The sequence below is a fragment of the Peromyscus maniculatus genome, chromosome 23 (assembly GCF_049852395.1).
Source record: "Peromyscus maniculatus bairdii isolate BWxNUB_F1_BW_parent chromosome 23, HU_Pman_BW_mat_3.1, whole genome shotgun sequence".
In the NCBI taxonomy this organism is placed as follows: Eukaryota; Metazoa; Chordata; class Mammalia; order Rodentia; family Cricetidae; genus Peromyscus; species Peromyscus maniculatus.
This window is the reverse complement of record NC_134874.1, coordinates 1,040,637-1,061,621: the sequence shown is the minus strand read 5'-3', so window position 1 is coordinate 1,061,621 and position 20,985 is coordinate 1,040,637. Positions and strand designations below refer to the sequence as shown.

Genomic DNA, 20,985 nt, shown 5'->3' with positions numbered 1-20,985 from the left:
TAATGTGAGGAAGGGAAGAGTAGCTGGGCATGGGGAACTATGTTTCAAGTACACCATATGCCTGTATGAAACCATCTTTATGTAACATAATGTACCATGTACACTAAAAATGAGAAAGGCAAACATCACTCCCAAAGATGTAACATTGCTAGGCATGACGGCGCAGGCCTGTAATCAAGTACTGTAATCCCAGTACTTGGAACATAGAGGAAGGGAGATTCGAAGTTTAAAGCCAGCCAGGCTACATGAGATCCTGTCTCAAAAAACAAAAATAAAGAAGTGTCACATCCAAGTAGAAGACTGCATCTAGAACCAAGTCTACCCTGACTTTCCCAAAGCTTAAAAACAATCCATGAAAAGAGCAAACATTCTGCAAATAATTGTCTACCTGAACTCTGTAACAGAAGACAACAGGGACAGGCACTCAACACAAGTGCCCAGCCCTCCTCCTCCATAAAGCTCATCCAATGATGTGGCTGCTGGCCAGGAAAGCGGTTCTTATCTCTCTGGCAAGCAGTGAGTCCACTATCGTAAGAATGTTATCAGTATGAAGTTGGACTGGTGATGCATGGCTGAAACCCTAGCACTGTGAGGCTGAGATTGTGAACTTGGAGCCAGCCCAAGCTACATAGGAAGTTCAAGACTACCCTGGGCTAGAAAGTAAGATGTTATCTCAAAAAAAAAAAAAGGTAAAAAGTAAGTAAATAACATTCATAGAACTAAAACTTGAATATGATGTAACATTTTTTTTTTCATTTTTGGGGAAGTAGGTAGAACAGGCTACTCAATTCACACTGTCTGCTTTGGGGGACTTCCACATGGTGCGATTCATGATGGGGTGTAGGGAATATCTGTCATTACAGCATCCCCAAGTTCAGACAAAGAGTGCTCCTAGCACCTGACAGCTAGGTCCAGTCCTCTGGTAGAATTGTGACTGTGAAGTGACACCCGGTGAGCGGCCAAAGCTACGGAAGACAGATGCAGCTTCTCGGCCCTCAGTGATGGTAGCCTCACGGTGACATCTTACTGCAGATCCAGCCTCAACAGTTCCAACTCCAACATCCTCGATACAACACAGCTGCTGTGGCATCATAAGAACAAAATTCTTAACTGGTCTCCTTGATTTCCACTCACTTCTAAGCCTGTCTTACCAGCCTTATCTTTTTAATCTGTGTGGGATGCTTTTCCTGCATGTATGTCTGTGTACCACTTGCATGCCAAGGAAGCCAGAAGAAGGTGTCAGGTCCCCTGGAACTTGATGGATGGGAGGTTACAAGACTCCATGTGGGTGCTGGGAACCAACCTTGTTGCCTGGAAAAGCAGCCAGTACTCTTAATCGCTGAGCCAACTATCCACCCCAAATAGCCTGATTTCTTAATGATTCAATGAGTCACTCAATAGTTTTAACTAAAATAATCACAATTGCTTTCTGTTTCTTCATAGATATTTGATTTTATCTGTGCTTGGGGACATTTTCCTTGCATGATCACACCCATGAGTCTGCTGAAGGGCTCCAAGGCACAACCACCTTCCTTCCTTCTCTAGAGGGCTCTGCACACCAGTAAGCAGCATCTTCATTCACAGGCTCAATCTTCACAGTCACCTCTAACCTCTCTCTTTACTTTGTTGACATCCAAGGCCTTAGCAAGCCCTCAACATGTCATATCCTTACAAAATCTAACCCAAACCCCAACACTTCTCGTCACTCTGCCCCTTCCTTTTCAGTCACCAATATCATTAACATCGTCTGGGCTCCCTGCTACTGTAGCTTCTACACTGTTGGTCTCTTGGTCAAGCAGAACGACCCTGAACACAAACCAGACCACACATTTCTCCTAGTCAAAGACCTGTGTGAAAGCATGAGTTTTTGTGTTTGGATCCTTGGCCCTCATATAAAAACTGATATATGCTGGCAACCTCAGCACTGGAGATGGAAGAGACAGGCAGATCCCAGAGGCTCGCTGTCAAAATGGCAAGCTCCAGGTTTCTTGAGAGACCCGTCTGAGAGTAAAGTGGAGAACCCGCCACATCCATGTGAACTCACAGAGGCGGTTCACATGTATAAAACCTGCACATGATCAAGATGGCTAAAATACTAACATGGATGGGGCAGAGGAGCTACCTGCAAATGATGGCTGCTGGGGGGGGGGGGGTCAGTGTGCAGTCCCAGAGACACATAAAGGTGACACTAAGTGGACTCCACAGTTAAGAAACACAAATCACAGGAAGTTGGGAGAAGAAAATGGTGTGGGGAGAACTGTATGGGAGAGAATAGGGGATAGAGTCAATCAAAATATATACATGCATGTATGAAATTATCAATTTTTAAAGAAGACAGCAAGAGAGGAAAAGAGTAAGATACTCAAATGAGTCATGACCTACACACACACACACACACACACACACACACACAGAATAGAAGTAGAAACTCAATGACTTTCTCATGTTCTAGGCTGCTTTTTATCCTTACTCTCATTGTGCTGGCCGCCTCTCTGCTGCAGCCACACCAGCTTTCACAACCTTGGTAGCTGCAAATATCTGCAAATGTCCTTCCTGGAAAATGGGTGTTTCCTTATTTGCATTCAAATTTTGTTTGGTTTTGTTTCCCAAACAGGCCACCACTTGGTCTTTCTTCCATTCAAGCCTATAGTCTCAACTCTTGGGAGGTCGAGGTAGGAGGATTACTTGAGCTCAGGTGTTTAGAGCCATAGTAAGAGTCCATCTCAATACCACCTTACACCTGTTAGAATGGCTACGATCAAAAACACCAATGACAGTCAATGTTGGAGAGGATGTGGAGCAAAGGGAACACTCTTCCACTGTTGGTGGGAATGTAAACTTGTACAACCACTGTGGAAATCAGTATGGCAATTTCTCAGAAAATTAGGAATCGAACTACCTCAAGACCCAGCCATCCCACTCTTGGGCATATACCCAAGGAATGCTGATTCATACCATAAAGATACATGCTCAGCTATGTTCATAGCAGCACTATTTGTAATAGCCAGAACCTGGAAACAACCTAGATGCCCGTCAACGGAAGAATGGATGAAAAAAATGTGGTACATATACACAATGGAGTACTACTCAGCAGAGAAAAACAATGAAAGCATGAAATTTGCAGGCAAATGGATGGAACTAGAAAAAATCATCCTGAGTGAGGTAACCCAAACCCAGAAAGACAGTTATGGTATGTACTCACTCATTGGTGGATTCTAGATATAAAATAAAGAACAATCAGACCACAACCCATAGAACCATAGAGGCTATATATATAACATGGAGGTCCCTAGGATGACTGTGGCATATAATAAATTTCAGTTTTACTCAATTATTTAAAAAAAATAGCCAAATGAATGGAAACACATGAACTATGAACCAAAGGCTGAGGGGCCCCCAGCTGGATCAAGCCCTCTGAATAGGTGAGACAGTTGATTGGCTTGATCAGTTTGGGAGGCAACTAGGCAGTGGGACCAAGTCCTGTGCTCATTGCATGAGTTGGCTGTTTGAAACCTGGAACTTATGCAGGGACACTTGGCTCAGTCTGGGAGGAAGGGACTGGACCTCCCTGGACTGAGTCTACCAAGTTGATCACAGTCCTCGGGGGAGGACTTGTCCTGGAGGAGGTGGGAATGGAGGGTGGGCTGAGGGTAAGGGGAGAGGGTGGGAGGGGGGAGAATAGGGGAACCCATGGCTGATATGTAGAACTGAATGGTATTGTAAAATTATATATTTTTAAAAAGAGTCCATCTCAAATAATGAAATAAAAAAGCAATCAATTTGAAATAACATCATTTACTTTGCATATGTAAGCTCTATGGATGGGGTATGTCCATCATTGTGACTCCAGACTTTGGGGCAAGTCCCAGCATAAGTACTTGTCTCAGTTAGGGTTACTATTGCTATGATGAAACACCATGACCCAAAACAAGTTGCAGAGGAAAGGGTTTATTTGACTTACACTTCCACATTGTAGTCCATCACTGAAGGAAGTCAGGATAGGAACTCAAACAGGGCAGGAACCTGGAAGCTGGAGCTGATGCTGAGGCCATGGAGAGGTGCTGCTTACTAGCTTGCTCCTCATGGCTTGCTTAGCCTGCTTTCTTATAGAACCCAGGACCACCAGCCTGTGCATGGCCCCACCCACAGTGGACTGGGCCCTTAACCATCAATCACTAATTAGGAAAATGCCTTACAGTCTTGCCTACAGACCTATCCATGGAGGCAATTTCTTAATTGAGGTTCCATTCTCTCAGATGACTTTAGCTTGTATCAAGCTGACACAAAACTATCCAGCACAGTCTTCATTAAATATCTGTTGAACAAATAAATAACTATAATTTCAGTTACATAGTAATATTAAATACATAGAATTTGCTTTAGCAATAAGACTTTCAGTGGGATGCCTAAGATCTACAAATTCAGTCTGGGAAGGCTGATGCTGGAGGACTGCCACTGTCACGAATTCTGTTTTACACAGTGAGTTCCAGGCCAGCCTAGGCTACAGAATAAGACCTTTCACAACAGGAGGGCGGGGGCATTATTCAAAAACACTCAGGCCTAAATCAGAAGAATTGAAAGAAATGTTTCTGAAAGATATGGAATAATTATTCTGAAAGAAAAGAAAAACATTTATTGTCTAAAATTTTATTTTACTGCAGGAATGCCAGTACAATTACTTTCTATCCTTCTATCAGGGGAAATTTTGTATTACCAAAGATGAGAAGATGTGATGATCTTTAGATAGTTTAATAAACACATTTAAAACACTTTGAAATTCTTAGATGGAATAGAAATCACTTGTCAAAAGTACAATCTTATTTGTCAAAACATGAAATTGGAAAAAGGGAAGACACAGAAATAACAGGCTTGGAGCTGCCAAGCTGACAGGCTGTCTTAAGTGAGGCAGTCAAAACATTCATATGCTAATTTTCAAAGTGCTGCCTCTCTGGCCACCCTGTAAAATCAAGAGAGAGCTTTGTGTTCCTGCTCCAAAGGTATTGAAAAGGTCAGATGATGAACATCCTGATTACCAAATTAAGCAACAGCAATTCATATCAAGGAGTGTTTCCTTCAGCTGAGTGTACACATGTAAGACTCACTAACATGTTTAGAAAGTAACTCAGAAGGGTCACACTACAAAGACACTCTTCACACCTATACCACCTAACACAGTTACTTGGCAGCAGCACAGAATGCCGGCAACAACTTCAGTGTCAATAGCTAGGGTGAGCTGTTATACTAAATGGTAAATTTTCAACCACCAAGCCATCAAAATATAGCTAAAGGTTTGTGATGGCTCATGCCAGTAGAGTTGTCATGAGTCTAAGGACAGCTCAGGCTAGAGTGGGGCTCTATTTCAAAACAACCGACGAACAAGCAAGTACAAGTACCTGAAATAAAAGTGTTATTCTCAATTATTGTTCTCTTTTTTCTGCGGGTGGGTACTGGTTGCGCAGGGGCCCTGCCTGCTTGGCTCATAGGTGGCACTGAGCTCTATGCCCAGCCCATTGAAGATCTTCTTCTTCCCTTTCCAAGTAGTTCTCCTTCTTGCAAAGCTAATAATTCTTAAGAGAGCAACTCTGAGAAATGCTCTCTCCATCTGGTGGGGAAAATCACCACATCTATTTTCTTACATCTCACCAGGTTTGTGGAATGTAGAATGCTCAAATCAGCCTAGGTAAGAATGGGATATTTCTAGACTCAATCCCTGTATATTGTGGTTTAAAGGGCACATGTTATACAATTGCATTTATACAGAATACTCAGAGAGGGCAAATCCATGCAGGCAGAAAGTAGTTAAGGATGTCAGTGACTGAGGAGGCGAAGCCTGCCTGCTAATAGGTGTGGAGTTTCTGAAACCCGGCAGTGGGGATGGAGAGAAAGCTTCACAAAGAGCCGTGGTGTTGTACACTTCAAGAAGCTGGACTTGACAGATGTGAATTAGACTGTAATAAAGCCATTATAAAAATGCAGTCAACTGCTGTAGTTTGAACATGAAATGTCCCTCACTGGCTCCCATGTCTGAACACTCACTTCTGCTGGTGTTTGTGGAGCCCATGGAACTTTCTGTTCATGGGGCCCAAGTGGCAGAGGCAGTGCTGTTGGAGCAGGAACTGGAGAGCTGGATCTGCTCCCCAGCTGCCACGTGATAGGGGCTGTCAACTCACACTCACACCACCACATATGAGTTGTTTTCAAACACAAGCCGGAGTAAATCCTTTCTCCTTGAAGTAGCTTCTGTCAGGCATTCTGTCGTGTAATAAGAAAACCGGCTTTCTCAAATTCATTTAAGACGTTAAACTAAGGCAGGTGTGCGGTGCCCACCCTGCAATCGCAGCAGGAGAAACCAAGCTACAATTCTGAGGCATGAAAAAAAGGACTAACAACAAAGTTAGTTCAGATGTAACTGCCTCGACTGAAAGATTTTTTTTTTCATGAATTATGTATTTGTTTAAAAGGTAGAGTCTCACTACATGTCCCAGGCTGGTCCCAAACTCCTGAGCTTAAGCAATCCTATCACAGCCTCCCAAGTAGCTCAGGCTACAGGCATGAACTATTTGCCTAATTTCTCAAAAAAAAACTTGAAATTATCAACACTATATCAAATTATCAAACTATACCACTTGTTTTCTACACTAGACAATAAAAATGAGCTGGCAAACCAACAAAAGCACAAAAAAGACATGTGCTAGCAGGATAGAGTTATCACAGAAAATGCCACAGAGAAGAAATTACTTTTCTGCAATTATCATTTGAAAAGCAGGCAGACTGTGTTGAGCATGGTGGTCTATACCTACAATCCAACAGCTGCAATCAGGAGAGTCAAGAGTTTCAAGCAAAGTGAGATTCCATCTCAAAAGATTAAAAAAAAATGGGGAGAGGGGAAGGGTTGGTTTTGGGAAGAGGGCTTGGTTGGAAAAGTACCTGTCTCACAAGCATGAGACCCTGAGTTCAGATCCCCAGGCACAGACAGACAAATCCCGGGAACTCGGTGGCAACCTGGGGTCTCGATTCCAGCCTGGAGGACCAGCAGTGAAATGGGCTGTCCGGTCTGGTGGCAATCACCTTACTTGCTGAGCCATCTTGCCAGCCCCTATAAACTCTTAAAAACTAGGTAATCTTTTTTTCTCAGCATCCCTTAACAAATATGTAGGTTATTTTATGTAATTCCCAATAATTTTAACATTGTCACTACAAAAATAAGAAATTTAAAGTCTAATCCTAAAACATAGGGACTATCCCATGAAAACCAAACGAGAAAACAGAAAACTGAGGGACCTGGGTCTTCTGAGGCACAGTTCTGTCTCTGCTGTTAGAGTCACTTCACCTAAAAATCCCAAACTCTTCCATTGTTTACTGAAGTCTCCATCTTTAATCAGTTGATTTTCTTACATGACTTTATAGGCAACATAATTATTCAAACGGTACACTGTTTAGTTACTGCTTGTTAAAAGTTTGCCTCTTATTCTATATATTTAATTTTTTCAACCACTTTGCAAAATAATTTCCCTTTTTTGTATTGTTTTTAAGTTGAGCTGTCAACTTGATGCAGCCTAGAGACATCTGAATGAGTCTCAGTTAAGGGAATGCCCATATCAAGTTGACCTGTAGCCATGTCTGTAAAGGATTGTCTTGCTTGATGTGGGAGGACCCAGATTACTGTGAGTCTATCTGCACTGTATAAAAATGTTAGCTGAGAATGCATGGGGAGTAGCCAGAGAAAGAGAGAGAGCTGGTAAGCAGCATTCCTCCATGGTTACTACCTTGAGTTCCTGCCCTGACTTCCCTCAGTGATGGACTATAACCTGTAACAGTGGTCCTCAACCTGTAGGGCATGACCCCACAGGGGTTGCACATCAGATATTTACATCACAATTCTTAACAGTTGCAAAATTACAGTTATGAAGTAGCAATGAAATAATTTTATGGTTGGGGGTCACCGTAACATGAACTGTGTCAAAGTTGGAAAGGCTGAGAACTGCTGACCTGTAAGATGAAATAAACCCTTCCCTCCCAAAGTTGTTTGTGGTCAGTTATTACAGCAACAGAGAAGAAACCAAGACATATACAAAATGTGTATGCATCAATGCATTGCTTTCATTCCCCCATTCTACTGCCCTCCCTCACATCACCTTACAGGTTAAATTCTATTTATCTTATCTATTTATTGTCCTACATCCCCAGAAAAATTGAAATTTTTGTTAACATCTTACTGTTTCTAAAAAGTCATGAATACAGACTCTGCCCAGGTATCCAGTACCTTTTACAACTCTAAATGAACTTTCCATATATAAACTTATAAAATATAAAACCATATATGAAACTTTAGATTATTTCTAGAAATGTTTGTTTGTTATAAATCCCTTCTTCAATTTTTAAAAAATATTTTATTATTTTAATTTTATTTGTATGTGTGTTTTGCCTACATGTATGTAAGCGCAGTGAAATGTGTACATCAACTTTAGAGGCCAGAAGACATTGTCAGACTCTTGAAACTAGAGCTTTGAGGGGGGGACTGGGAGTCACCCTGTGATTGCTGAGGATCAAATCTGGATCCCTTGCAAGAGCAGTTAGACTCTTAACACTGAGCCACATCTCCAGCCCTCTCCTCTGTGTTTGCTACATAGATGGAGGGAGAGCTGTAGAGCACTGGGGAGTAGATGGGGAGCTGTAGAGCACTGGGGAGTAGAATAGGTGCTGTAGAGCACTGGGGAGTAGATGGAGAGCTGTAGAGCACTGAGGAGTAGATGGAGAGCTGTAGAGCACTGAGGAGTAGAATGGGTGCTGCAGAGCACTGAGGAGTAGATGGAGAGCTGTAGAGCACTGAGGAGTAGATGGAGAGCTGTAGAGCACTGGGGAGTAGAATGGAGAGCTGTAGAGCACTGAGGAGTAGAATGGAGAGCTGTAGAGCATTGGGGAGTAGAGGGAGAGCTGTAGAGCACTGGGGAGTAGAGGGAGAGCTGTAGAGCACTGAGGAGTAGATGGAGAGCTGTAGAGCACTGAGGAGTAGAATGGGTGCTGTAGAGCACTGGGGAGTAGAATGGAGAGCTGTAGAGCACTGGGGAGTAGATGGAGAGCTATAGAGCACTGGGGAGTAGATGGAGAGCTGTAGAGCACTGAGGAGTAGAATGGAGAGCTGTAGAGCACTGGGGAGTAGATGGAGAGCTGTAGAGCACTGAGGAGTAGAATGGGTGCTGCAGAGCACTGAGTAGAATGGGTGCTGCAGAGCACTGAGGAGTAGAATGGAGAGCTGTAGAGCACTGAGGAGTAGAATGGAGAGCTGTAGAGCACTGGGGAGTAGAATGGAGAGCTGTAGAGCACTGGGGAGTAGATGGAGAGCTGTAGAGCACTGGGGAGTAGAATGGGTGCTGTGGAGCACTGGGGAGTAGATGGAGAGCTGCAGAGCACTGGGGAGTAGATGGAGAGCTGTAGAGCACTGGGGAGTAGAATGGGTGCTGTGGAGCACTGGGGAGTAGAATGGGTGCTGTGGAGCACTGGGGAGTAGATGGAGAGCTGTAGAGCACTGAGGAGTAGAATGGAGAGCTGTAGAACACTGAGGAGTAGATGGAGAGCTGCAGAGCACTGGGGAGTAGATGGAGAGCTGTAGAGCACTGGGGAGTAGAGGGAGAGCTGTAGAGCACTGGGGAGTAGAATGGGTGCTGTAGAGCACTGGGGAGTAGAATGGAGAGCTGTGGAGCACTGAGGAGTAGATGGAGAGCTGTAGAGCACTGAGGAGTAGAATGGAGAGCTGTAGAGCACTGAGGAGTAGATGGAGAGCTGTAGAGCACTGAGGAGTAGAATGGAGAGCTGTAGAGCACTGAGGAGTAGAATGGAGAGCTGTAGAGCACTGGGGAGTAGATGGAAAGCTGTGGAGCACTGAGGAGTAGAATGGGTGCTGCAGAGCACTGAGGAGTAGAATGGGTGCTGCAGAGCACTGAGGAGTAGAATGGAGAGCTGTAGAGCACTGAGGAGTAGATGGAGAGCTGTAGAGCACTGAGGAGTAGATGGAGAGCTGTAGAGCACTGGGGAGTAGATGGAGAGCTGTAGAGCACTGGGGAGTAGATGGAGAGCTGTAGAGCACTGAGGAGTAGATGGAGAGCTGTAGAGCACTGAGGAGTAGATGGAGAGCTGTAGAGCACCGAGGAGTAGAATGGGTGCTGCAGAGCACTGAGGAGTAGAATGGAGAGCTGTAGAGCACTGAGGAGTAGAATGGAGAGCTGTGGAGCACTGAGGAGTAGAATGGGTGCTGTGGAGTGTTAAACAGACCACTACTCATGTATTGAACTCATGTTCTAACTCAGAACTCTTGTTCTGAGTTAATGTATTTGGACTTATTGCATGTAAAATGTTTGATGTTAGTATTGTGTCTTAATTTTATATTGAATTCTGTTAAAAGTTTGATCTCAAAAATTCTAGATCTTGGGGCTGGAGAGATGGCTCAGAGGTTAAGAGCATTGGCTGCTCTTCCAGAGGTCCTGAGTTCAATTCCCAGCAACCACATGGTGGCTCACAACCATCTGTAATGAGATCTGGTGCCCTCTTCTGGCATGGGGGCATATATGCAGACAGAACACTGTATATATAATAAATTTTTTTAAAAAGACTTTTTAAAAAAATCCTAGATTTTTAAATAATAATAAATGATTATTTAGTAATTCTTAATAAATAACTATTTAATAATAATTATAATAAAATAGATGGTTGTTTAATGAATAATTATTTGATAATAAATAATGAATAACAATTATTATTAAGGCCCCATCTACTACGAGAATGAAGACCATTCTCAGCAAACAAGACTGTCAACATTCCAGAAAATGTAAACATCACTCTGAAGGGGCACACAGTCATTGTGAAGGGCCCCAGAGGAACCCTCCAGAGGGACTTCAATCACATCAATGTAGAGCTGAGTCTCCTTGGGAAGAAGAGGCTCCGGGTTGACAAATGGTGGGGTAACAGAAAGAACTGGCCACTGTCCGCACCATCTGCAGTCACGTTCAGAACATGATCAAGAGTGTTACACTGGGCTTCCACTACAAGATGAGGTCTGTGTGTGCTCACTTTCCCATCAATGTCATTACTCAGGAGAATGGGTCTTTGGTTGAAATCAGAAATTTCTTGGGTGAAAAATACATCCGCAGGGTTTGGATGAGGTCTGGCGTTGCTTGTTCTGTCCCTCAAGCCCAGAAGGATAAATTAATCCTTGAAGGAAATGATATTGAACTTGATTCAAATTCAGCGGCTCTGATTCAGCAAGCCACAACAGTTAAAAACAAGGATATCAGAAAAGTTTTGGATGGTATCTATGTGTCTGAAAAGGGAACAATGTGGCAGGCTGATGAGTAAGACCTAAGTTACCCAGCTCCAGAAACAAGATTCTGCATTTAAGTACGATTTGGGGTATCTTTCGGGACATTAAAAGACTTGTATTAAAAATGATAGTAATAATAATAATAATAATAATAATGAAAAATACTAAAATAAATTAAACAGGTAAAAACAACATCAGGATTCTTCTTAAATAACTTTTATTTTAATTATAATGACTACCTGGTGTAGGAGGAGGCATTCCACTCAGAGGACACTTCAGGAGCCCTTTCTCTCCTGTCACTCAGCTCCGAGTCCTGAAGGTACATCGTCATGCTTGTGTAATAAGGACTTTTACCCACAAATACTCAAAACAGGCAGCAATCCTGCCATAGTAACCGTCAGATTGAGTTGGTTTTAGTAGCAGCCCCTAACTTGTGACTCTGGCAAATCATTTTACATTTTCTCACAAAAAGTCTTCCAACTCTTTAGATAAGAGTATCAAACAGACGAACATCAGAAACGGCGGGATGAGCTAAGGATTCCAAGGAGAGTCTCAAAGCGCAGGCAGCAATGCATTTGCTGAGTCCTTTCACATCATCTGCGCAAGGAAGGAAATGCAGCGATGGAGAACTGGGGCTGCTGCCTTCCTCTTGAGATCTTCTGAGGTGCAGGTACAGACACGGAACAATCCCACCGCGGCACAGCATTAATGCGCTCTATTAGTGGAGTGTGCACTGAGGGAGGGCATAGCAAACGGATGTAATGTATCTCAAGAAATCACACACAGCACAAAGAATGTGAAGTGGGGTTTGGCACTCCACTAGCAGACAGCACCACAGTGCACGGCGAACCCTGCACGGCCACATTTACATCTGTAATTTGCTCATATAAATGCATTGCACCAGATGGTTTAGAGAAGAGCACTCCGCACATACTGTGGGTCAGCACCCACATCTACTGCGGTTTATGGGGGCCCAGGCTTGAGCAGCACCAACCCTTCATCCTTCATTAGTTTCCTAGCATAAACCACTATATTCTTTTTGGGTCTACTTGCTAGAACCAGTATCCTTACATCCAAAATAAATAGGTAAGCCACATCTGCTGTGACCTTGCTAAATATCCAAGGAGGACACAAAGTGCCTCCTTAATATGAAACACACTAGGAAGATCATTTCCCCCATATCCATATATAGTCAGGCATGTATTTCCCATGTGTAAATCCTATTTGTTGAAGAATTATCCATATTAATAACTGCAATTTTTGGAAAATTTAATAAAAAGTATAAATGAGAGCTTTTGATGAATTTTAATGCTGGGTTTCAATGTTATAACAGCCCTGTACTTGTTGATCTGTTGGCATCTAGCTCAACTAGACACATCATGCAAGCCTTTTCAGAGGCAGCTGTGGCAGCAATTTGTTCTAGACTAACAATATACTGTTGAATATGGTCATTTTCTTCTATCACAAGTGTCATTAATTAATGGATATTCAAATTAGTCTTCATTATGCAACTATCCTATTAGGAACTGTGTGTGGCAAGAAAATACAAAAATAGGGCTGGAGAGATGGCTCAGAGGTTAAGAGTACTGCTTACTCTTCCAAAGGTCCTGAGTTCAATTCCCAGCAACCACATGGTGGCTCACAACCATCTGTAATGAGATCTGGTGCCCTCTTCTGGCCTTCAGGGATATGTGCAGACAGAACACTGTATACATAATAAATAAATAAATCTTTAAAAAAAATACAAAAATAAAAATATGCCTTCAATATGTAAAATCATAGAATTTTTGTTATATCAGAAAAGAAAAGCAAAAATCAAAGATCACAGAAGTTATCTACTGTTTTAGAAAAAGAAGGTTCAAGATAAGACTACTAGGAAAAAAATGTGATCTCATATCCAAAAATCAAGAAGGAATGTGAGCATGATTTGGGGTTACAGACATAATTCTCCCTGGAAGGAACTGAATGGCTCCCCAAGGACTAATCCCAGCTGGCCTACAAATTCTGGGGGCAGTTACTAGAGGGGGTCTTCAGGTTCAAACACAGGTCTGCAATCCCAAATTGATTCAAGTGATGGCAAATGTTTTTTAAACCAACAGTATGAGGAAGACATTGTCAGCAGCAACAATCTACTGAATTTCTGTGTCTGGCTTTTCCTCTACAGTAAACTATCATTTCAGAGTTCTTTCTGAACATACAGAAGAGTTCAACACTCATCTTAAGGACTAACACTATAGGACTGACCCTCATTTGACATTTGGCTTAGAGAGCAAAGTAATAATAATAATCATTAATTATCTATCATCTCTTTTAGATCCACCTTGCACCATATAAGCAAAACTCCCCAAGTATAATTTTCCAGAACATGCTCCATCTTTCGTGGTAGCTAAATTACCAATCTCAGTTGAAATCTTCTCTTTATTGTTTTTCCCCTCTCTCACATTCTAGGAAAAAAAAATCACATCTCTTCAACAAGTTGACAAATATAACACTTTCTGATCAAGAGTCCAAACTATTGAAAGATTGGATAGACATCTGATCAAACCAGGGATTCCAATTATCTTTTGTGGAAACCATAAAATAATACTCAATATCCTATTGGCATGAACTATTCTTTTGTGAACCTAAGACCTATAGCTTTGTGAGCCAGGTACGTGAGGCTCAGAGTGTGAAAGGCTTAGGACCGTGAACTGAAGGAAAGGGGCACAGACATAGGATTACCACGACCCTCTGCTGCCTTCTTTATCCTGCTCCCCTGCTCCTGTAAAGCAGGCCATAGAAACAGGAGCACCCCCTCCTGGACCCCCAACATCTGCAGAAAAACCTAGAAATGTTACTCTTCCTTCTATCTTTCTGTGTAGGAGCTGGCTATGAAGAAATTCTCCAACTTAGCTTGTCTGGAAATTAGCCACATCAATTTCCTTCTAAAGGCCCTGACTCATACCCAGGAGGAAGGCAGTCACAGAAAGGCATTCCTGGGTCCCCCAAGCCCCTTTCACCTACTGCTGCTACATCATTCCTCTTTTAATCCATCCAGTCACATCTCTCCAGGGATCACTGTTCTCCACTATTCCTAAATGTAGAAACAGACAGTCTACCCTGGGACGTGGGTTCTAGCCTATGAATACTCTTTAGTCACTCCTAAAGCATGAATAATAAATTGGTTACACTTCCCTCTATCCGTATTTGTTCCTGTTAGTCTGTCTTTAAATAAGTTATTTCAGACCTGGCTAGGAGATCTGGAGAGTGGAGGAAATTTTCCTTCCCTGCAATGCACCGTTCTTGTAGAGGACAGGAATCTGGTTTCCAGCACCCACACTGGGTGGCTCACAACTGCCCATAACTCCAGCTCCAAGGAGTCTGACAGCCTCCTCTGGCCTCCTCTGACATCCTTGCATACTTGTGCACTCATCATTTCCCTGCATTTGACCACATACTCTCAACAGTCTTTTCATTCTTTCTTCCCCTCCAGACCCATCGTATCCCCTTTCCTTCCCTCCCTCCCCAAGGCTACAGAAAATAGAGCTCATTCATAATCTTAAAATGTTTACTGATTAATATAAGAAATGAGAAGTAAAGCAATAAAGAAATAACACTGTTACCCATGAGACTGTGCATCTCCTTCTTGAGGGGGAGAAAAAGACAAACAGCAAGTTTGTACCACAAAAGACGGGGTGAAGCCAAATGAGGGCTATCAACATGCAGATTTCCACAGCTCCAGATGTGAGCTGTCAGTCATGATGAATACCACAGCAACCTGAGGAACTTGCTGCTACAAGAACTCATTCTAAAAGCATCTGCTTAATGAGAGCTGGAAACAAGCACTGTGCACACTCAACAACTCTCACGCTCTCGGACACTTGTTTCTCAACAAAGCTATACACAGATCTTATCTTACCATAAAACTAAAAATTTTCACCAACTTTGTGGCACGAGTCTCAGGTCACAAATGACAGAAAGATCCGACTGGAAGCTTGAAATGTTCAGAAAATTAATTAGGATTTGTCATGCTGAAGAAAAAAAAACCTTTCACTGTGCTTGTCAAAAGCAGTCTGGCACATTGCTCTAGCACACTGCAATCTGATGACTGGTAAGCCAATGTTTTATTTACATCTCTACAGCGCTCCAGTGCTTCATTTGCATACACACATAAGAACTAAGTCCAACTCCAGAGTTCCAGAAGCTCTGGGAGGAGCTTTCACTCAGGCTAAGGCTTTCTGAACTGTTTCTAAGCAAGGAGACAGCAGTGAGAACTGGGAGGGGAACACTGAGGAGGAAAAGCAGCCCGTTGCTCACAGCTGCAAACAAGCAGCACTCTGGCAACACTTCTCATTCTATCTTCAAACCATTAACTTGAGAGAATGCAAGCCTCTGTCTACACGTTAGCCCTACTGGAACTTACTATATAAGGTAGGCCTTACTCTCTTAAGAGTTCATCAGACTAGAGAACATGTTGATCATCCTCATTTTCTAAAGGCTAAACTGAGGAACACTGAGGATAATTTGTTTTCCAAGGCCACATAGCCAGCAACATGGAAGTCCAGATCCAATTCCTCACCCACTCTGCTACTCTCTTATTCTGTCCCGTGTTATGCACTGCATCACATTATTAACATAAAGCCAAAACTGTGTTAAGATGGGCACTATTTTTAAAATAGTTTTTTTAACTCTCACTCCTATCACCAATATGACAAGTGACACAGCACAGATATTTCTGTCTCTAATTACTAATCTCTGCAGTTTCAGTACTAACCTGAGCTAGAACTTCCTCATTTCAGAAATCCATGCAACAGTGAAACCACTGCTAATAATCAAACACGTGTGAATACACACCGAAAAGAGACTTCATAGAATATACATAAAATGCTTTGTCTAGTTATGGAAAGTAATGACTTGAAATAATCCAAGTTTATCTGTAGTCTGATGAACAAACGACAGAAAGTCTACATATTACAGCCACTGGAGAGCTCAAGAAAGCTGAAAGATGAAGTCACTGGAAACAGGAAATCCTCTCCATTTTGAGGGCATGCTGCTGAAGGAAAAGCGTTACATGGAGCCATATGTGGAAATCGAATCTGCACAGATTCTCAGAGGTGCTTTCCTCCATTCCCGAGGACGCAAGCTTGCGTCATTCAACAATGATAGCTCTAGCCAATTAAAGGTTGGTTTGGGGCTAACACTGTGTGTCTACTGCGCCCCTAACTAAGAAGGACTTCAACCATGGTGTAGGACCTGCAGTCAGTCAAAGTAAGGGAGAGTAGATCGATTGGATGAGCTCCCTCACACAGGCAGGCATTCCCACCGGGAGGAGGGGCTGAGGACAGCGTAGCTGCACTTGACAAGTGAGCATCACATGCACACAGCAGTCAGTGCCACCGCAATCTTATTCCGCTGTCCCTCACACCACATCAGACTTTAGGAACTATTTCTGTTAATAAGTGGGTTCCATGTCAATCAAGGATCTCCCTTTTCTCGTGTAAATCAAACAGTGCCGTAGATGCTTTAGTGTGATCACTGCTTGTTCCCACTCTTTCATTGTTCTCAGATAACAGAGCTAGAAATTGGAAATTTTATACACAATAACCAGCTCACAGCAGGATATCCAAACAAATGACCCTATGCAATCATTTATTCTTCAAACATTCAAAGGAACTTCGGCAAAATTCATATAACATAAAATTAACCATTTAAAACTGAATAATTCAGTGGGAGTTAGCATATTCACAATATGGTATATAACCAATCTGGTTCTGAGACAGGGTCGTCATTCCACAGTAAAAGCCTACACCCATTCTACACTCTTCCCTTAGCTCCTAGAAGCCATAGTTTCACATTCCATCTCCATAGATTTATGCATTGTAGACAGTTTAAAAATTAGAATCTCACAACACACAGCCCTTTGTACCTAGATTATTTTACTTAGCATGCTTTAGAGTCATCTATGTTGTAGCAAATGTCAAATCAAAACTCCATTTCTTTTTATATTTATATAATCTCCCATTGAATATCCATATCTATCTATTACAATCAGATAGGCATTTGAGCTGTTTTACATCTCAGCTAATGTGAATGGTGCTGCTATTACTATGTGTCCATGTGTGTTTCAAGATCCTGACTTCATTTCTTCTAAGTATATATGCAGAGGTGGACTGTGGATGATATGGTAATTCTGCTTAATTTCTGAGGAATAATTGGGAACTGTTTTCTATAATCAAATAAGAATCTCTCTCTCATCTCTCTCTCTCTCTCTCTCTCTCTCTCTCTCTCTCTCTCTCTCTCTCTCTGGGGGCGGGGACTATGCTGATATGTGTGAGAATGCATGCATTAACAGGTACACATGCTAATGGAGACCAGAAGTAGAAGCTGGGCATTTTTTCCTGTACCTCACTCCACCATAGTGCTAACAAATTGGCTAGATGGGCTAGCCAATGACATCTAGGGATCTGCCTATCTCCATGATGTCCCCATTATTTCCCAGCATTGGAGTTATAGATTCATGCCACCACTCTGGAATTTCTAATGTGGGTTCCTGGGGATGCAAACTCACATCACCCTGTTTGCACATAAGATACTTTACCAACTCAAACTCATGGGGATCCACCTGCCTCTGCCTCCCACAGCTGGGATTAAAGGCGTGCACGACCACTTGGTGAAATATTTTTTACATGACATTTTCCAAAACTTTCAGATTTGAGTAATGTTCCCTTTGTAAATTTTTTTCTACTGATTCAGGTTGGCAACTCTACATAGAGATTCTTAGTATTTACTTTGTTCAACACAGAGTCATCAGGTGGATTTGATATACTGTGTACCCTAATAAACTTTGGGTCATAGAACAGAACAGCCACTAGATTAGACATAGAGGCTAGACAGTGGTGGCACACACCTTTACTCCTATCACTCAGGAGGCAGAGATCTGTCTGGATCTCTGTGAGTTCAAGGCCACACTGGGAACAGAGCCAGGCATGGTGGCACACACCTTTAATCCCAGCACTTGAGATCTCATGTCTTTGCTTGGAAAGGACACATGCCTTTAATCTCAAGAAGTGATGGCAGGAAGCAGAAAAGTATTTAAGGCATGAGGACCAGGAACTAGAGGCTTTTAGCAGCAGTTCGACTAACCCTCAGAGGTGAGGACTCAAAGGCTTTCAGTCTGAGGATTCCTGGCTGAGGAGTTGGCAAAGTGAGGTTGCCTGTGGCTTGTTCTGTTTCTCTTATCTTTCAGCATTTACCCCAATATCTGGCTCCAGGTTTTGTATTAATAAAACCAATTAGCAATTCATGGTACACATACATACACACACAAGCATACATGAACACCACACACACACACACACAACCACCACCACCACCACACATACATAACATATATACACACATAGACCACACACAGAGAATACCTTTCTTCCTTGCTCTATGACAGCTCTACTAGTATCCCATCACTCCCAGATTTTAATAAAAGGTTTATGACTCCATCACAAGCCCCATAATATATCTTTTTTTTTTCAATTGTTATAACTTCTGCAGATCATCCCTGCAAGCCTCGGGGACACTTAACCTCAAGCATTTCCCCAACTTTCAACTTTTAAATCCATTGCATAAGTATTCTCCTTCCTATTCCCCTGGTCCTATACCAAGACTCTACCAAATGGACACTGTGAGGTTAATACTGACAATTTGATGAGCTCTGGTTACACCTGTGAAGGAGTTTCTCAGATTAACTGCAGTGGGAAGACCTGCCCTAAATGACCCAGACTGAACAAAAAGGAGAAAGCAAGCTGAGGGTACCTTCATCTCTCTCTGCCTCCCCTGCCATGGTGGGCTCTATTCTTGAACTCTGAGCTCAGATAAACCCATGTGGTATTTTGAAAGAGAAGGGTTCCCATAGGTTCATATGTCTGGTGGAACTGTTTAGGAAGGATTAGGAGGCATGGCCTTTTTGGAGGAGGTCTGACACAGGTGTGTGGGGGGGTGTTGAGTTTTCAAAAGACTTGTGACATTCCCAGTTACCTTTCTTTGCCTCCTACTCTCCAATCAAGATGTGAACTCTCAGCTCTTCCTACTGGCCATGCCACTGATTCACCTCCACCATCAAGGACTCGAACCCTCTGGAACCAAACACCCAATTAAATACTTTCTTTTATAAGTTGCCTTAGTCATGTGTTATCACAGCAACAGAAAAGTAATTAGTATATTCTTCCTTTCAGAAATTGCTTTTGGGGGCTGGAGAGATGACTCAGCGGGAAAGAGCACTGGCTGCCCTTCCAGAGGACCGGGGTTCAATCCCCAGCACCCACATGGCAGCTCACAACTGTCTGTAACTCCAGTTCCAGGGACTCTGACACACTCACACCAATGTGCATTAAATAAATTATTTTTAAAAGGGGGGTAATGCCACCACACCCAGAAATTGCTTTTGTCCATATTTTTGGCAGCAATGAGAAAAATAACTGGTAAAGACACTAACCTCTTAACACAGCATAATTTCCCAAACACTCTAGAAAGACAAAAGCACACACACTTACCTGAGACACCTCAGTGACAGTTCAAGGAGGTGAACCAGTAAAGCATGCACACACACTCTCAAGACTCGTTTAGTTATTCTATGGATCCTCAAACATGATTTATATGTCTGATTTGTCTCCTCAACTTGACAATACACATACCTAACAGCATGGTATCCATAAATCGCCCTAATAAAAACATCTGCAAACGGTTCCACAGAACAGCCCTTGAAGTCCAGTATGTCTGAGTATCCCTGTCAGTCTCCAGCCATGATATTATGACAAGGTTATTTCATTTTAAAGGTTACCATCCCTTCAAGTGTCAAATATGACGACTGGGGCAGATGATAAGGAGTATTTTTGTAATCAGCACAGAGTTGATGTATTTAAAGGTTAGTAGATTAAATCATCTCAGTAATTCTAAAACCTAGTCTGATAAGAAAATTAGGAGATGAATTTTCTTAGAAAAACAAATACCTTCCATTGCTATAATTCACTCAACTACTGAAGCAAAACTGTTCATTCTTAGTTAAACCAAGTCAATACTCTTGTATATAATCTGGAAATGACAATAATCTATAAAAATGATTTTATACAGCCTTTATTTAGTTTAAATATGAATATACAAACTGCTATTTTAACATGTATTTGTTTAATTCCTAATTAGCTTCACTTCCATCCTGTATTTCCCACATCTTTTCTCATTCAGTTAGCTTTAAATATATTCTTGCCAATTCTTCATGTTCTCATCAGCACAATTAAAGATTTTTATACAACATTGGTATGGGAGATGACTGACAATAATTTTATTCTTCTCAAACTGATTCCTTGCTAAGTCTGTAGGGTGGAAAATATGTTATAAGTGATTTAAAAGTTAAAATTTCTGAAATCCTATTTTTAAAATGAGTATCAAAAGAGAAAGAAAATGAGTATATAGCTGTCCTACCTTTAAAATGAGAAGTCCACATTGTGGGGAGATGTGTGTGTATGTGTGTATAGTCAAAGACATTTAGTAAAAAAAAAAAAAAAAATGCTCTAGCTATTTCTTGAAAAGAAGTTGCATTTATAGTTGTAATTGTTGAAATTATATAAAACAACCATTTGTTCTTCAGAAACTGCTGAGATGTGGCCCTAAGATCACAGGGATCATTGCATACAAAGCAGAGA

General features: G+C 42.0%; 1 protein-coding gene and 1 pseudogene across 3 annotated transcripts in view; one reads left to right on the top strand and one right to left on the bottom strand.

Annotated features, from left to right (window-relative positions):
• Ttc28 (tetratricopeptide repeat domain 28) overlaps positions 1 to 20,985 on the bottom strand; it is a 425,155-nt gene that overhangs the window by 330,053 nt on the left and 74,117 nt on the right. The gene's annotated exons all lie outside the window — the stretch shown is intronic.
• LOC102922590 (large ribosomal subunit protein uL6 pseudogene) lies at positions 10,349 to 11,349 on the top strand (annotated as a pseudogene).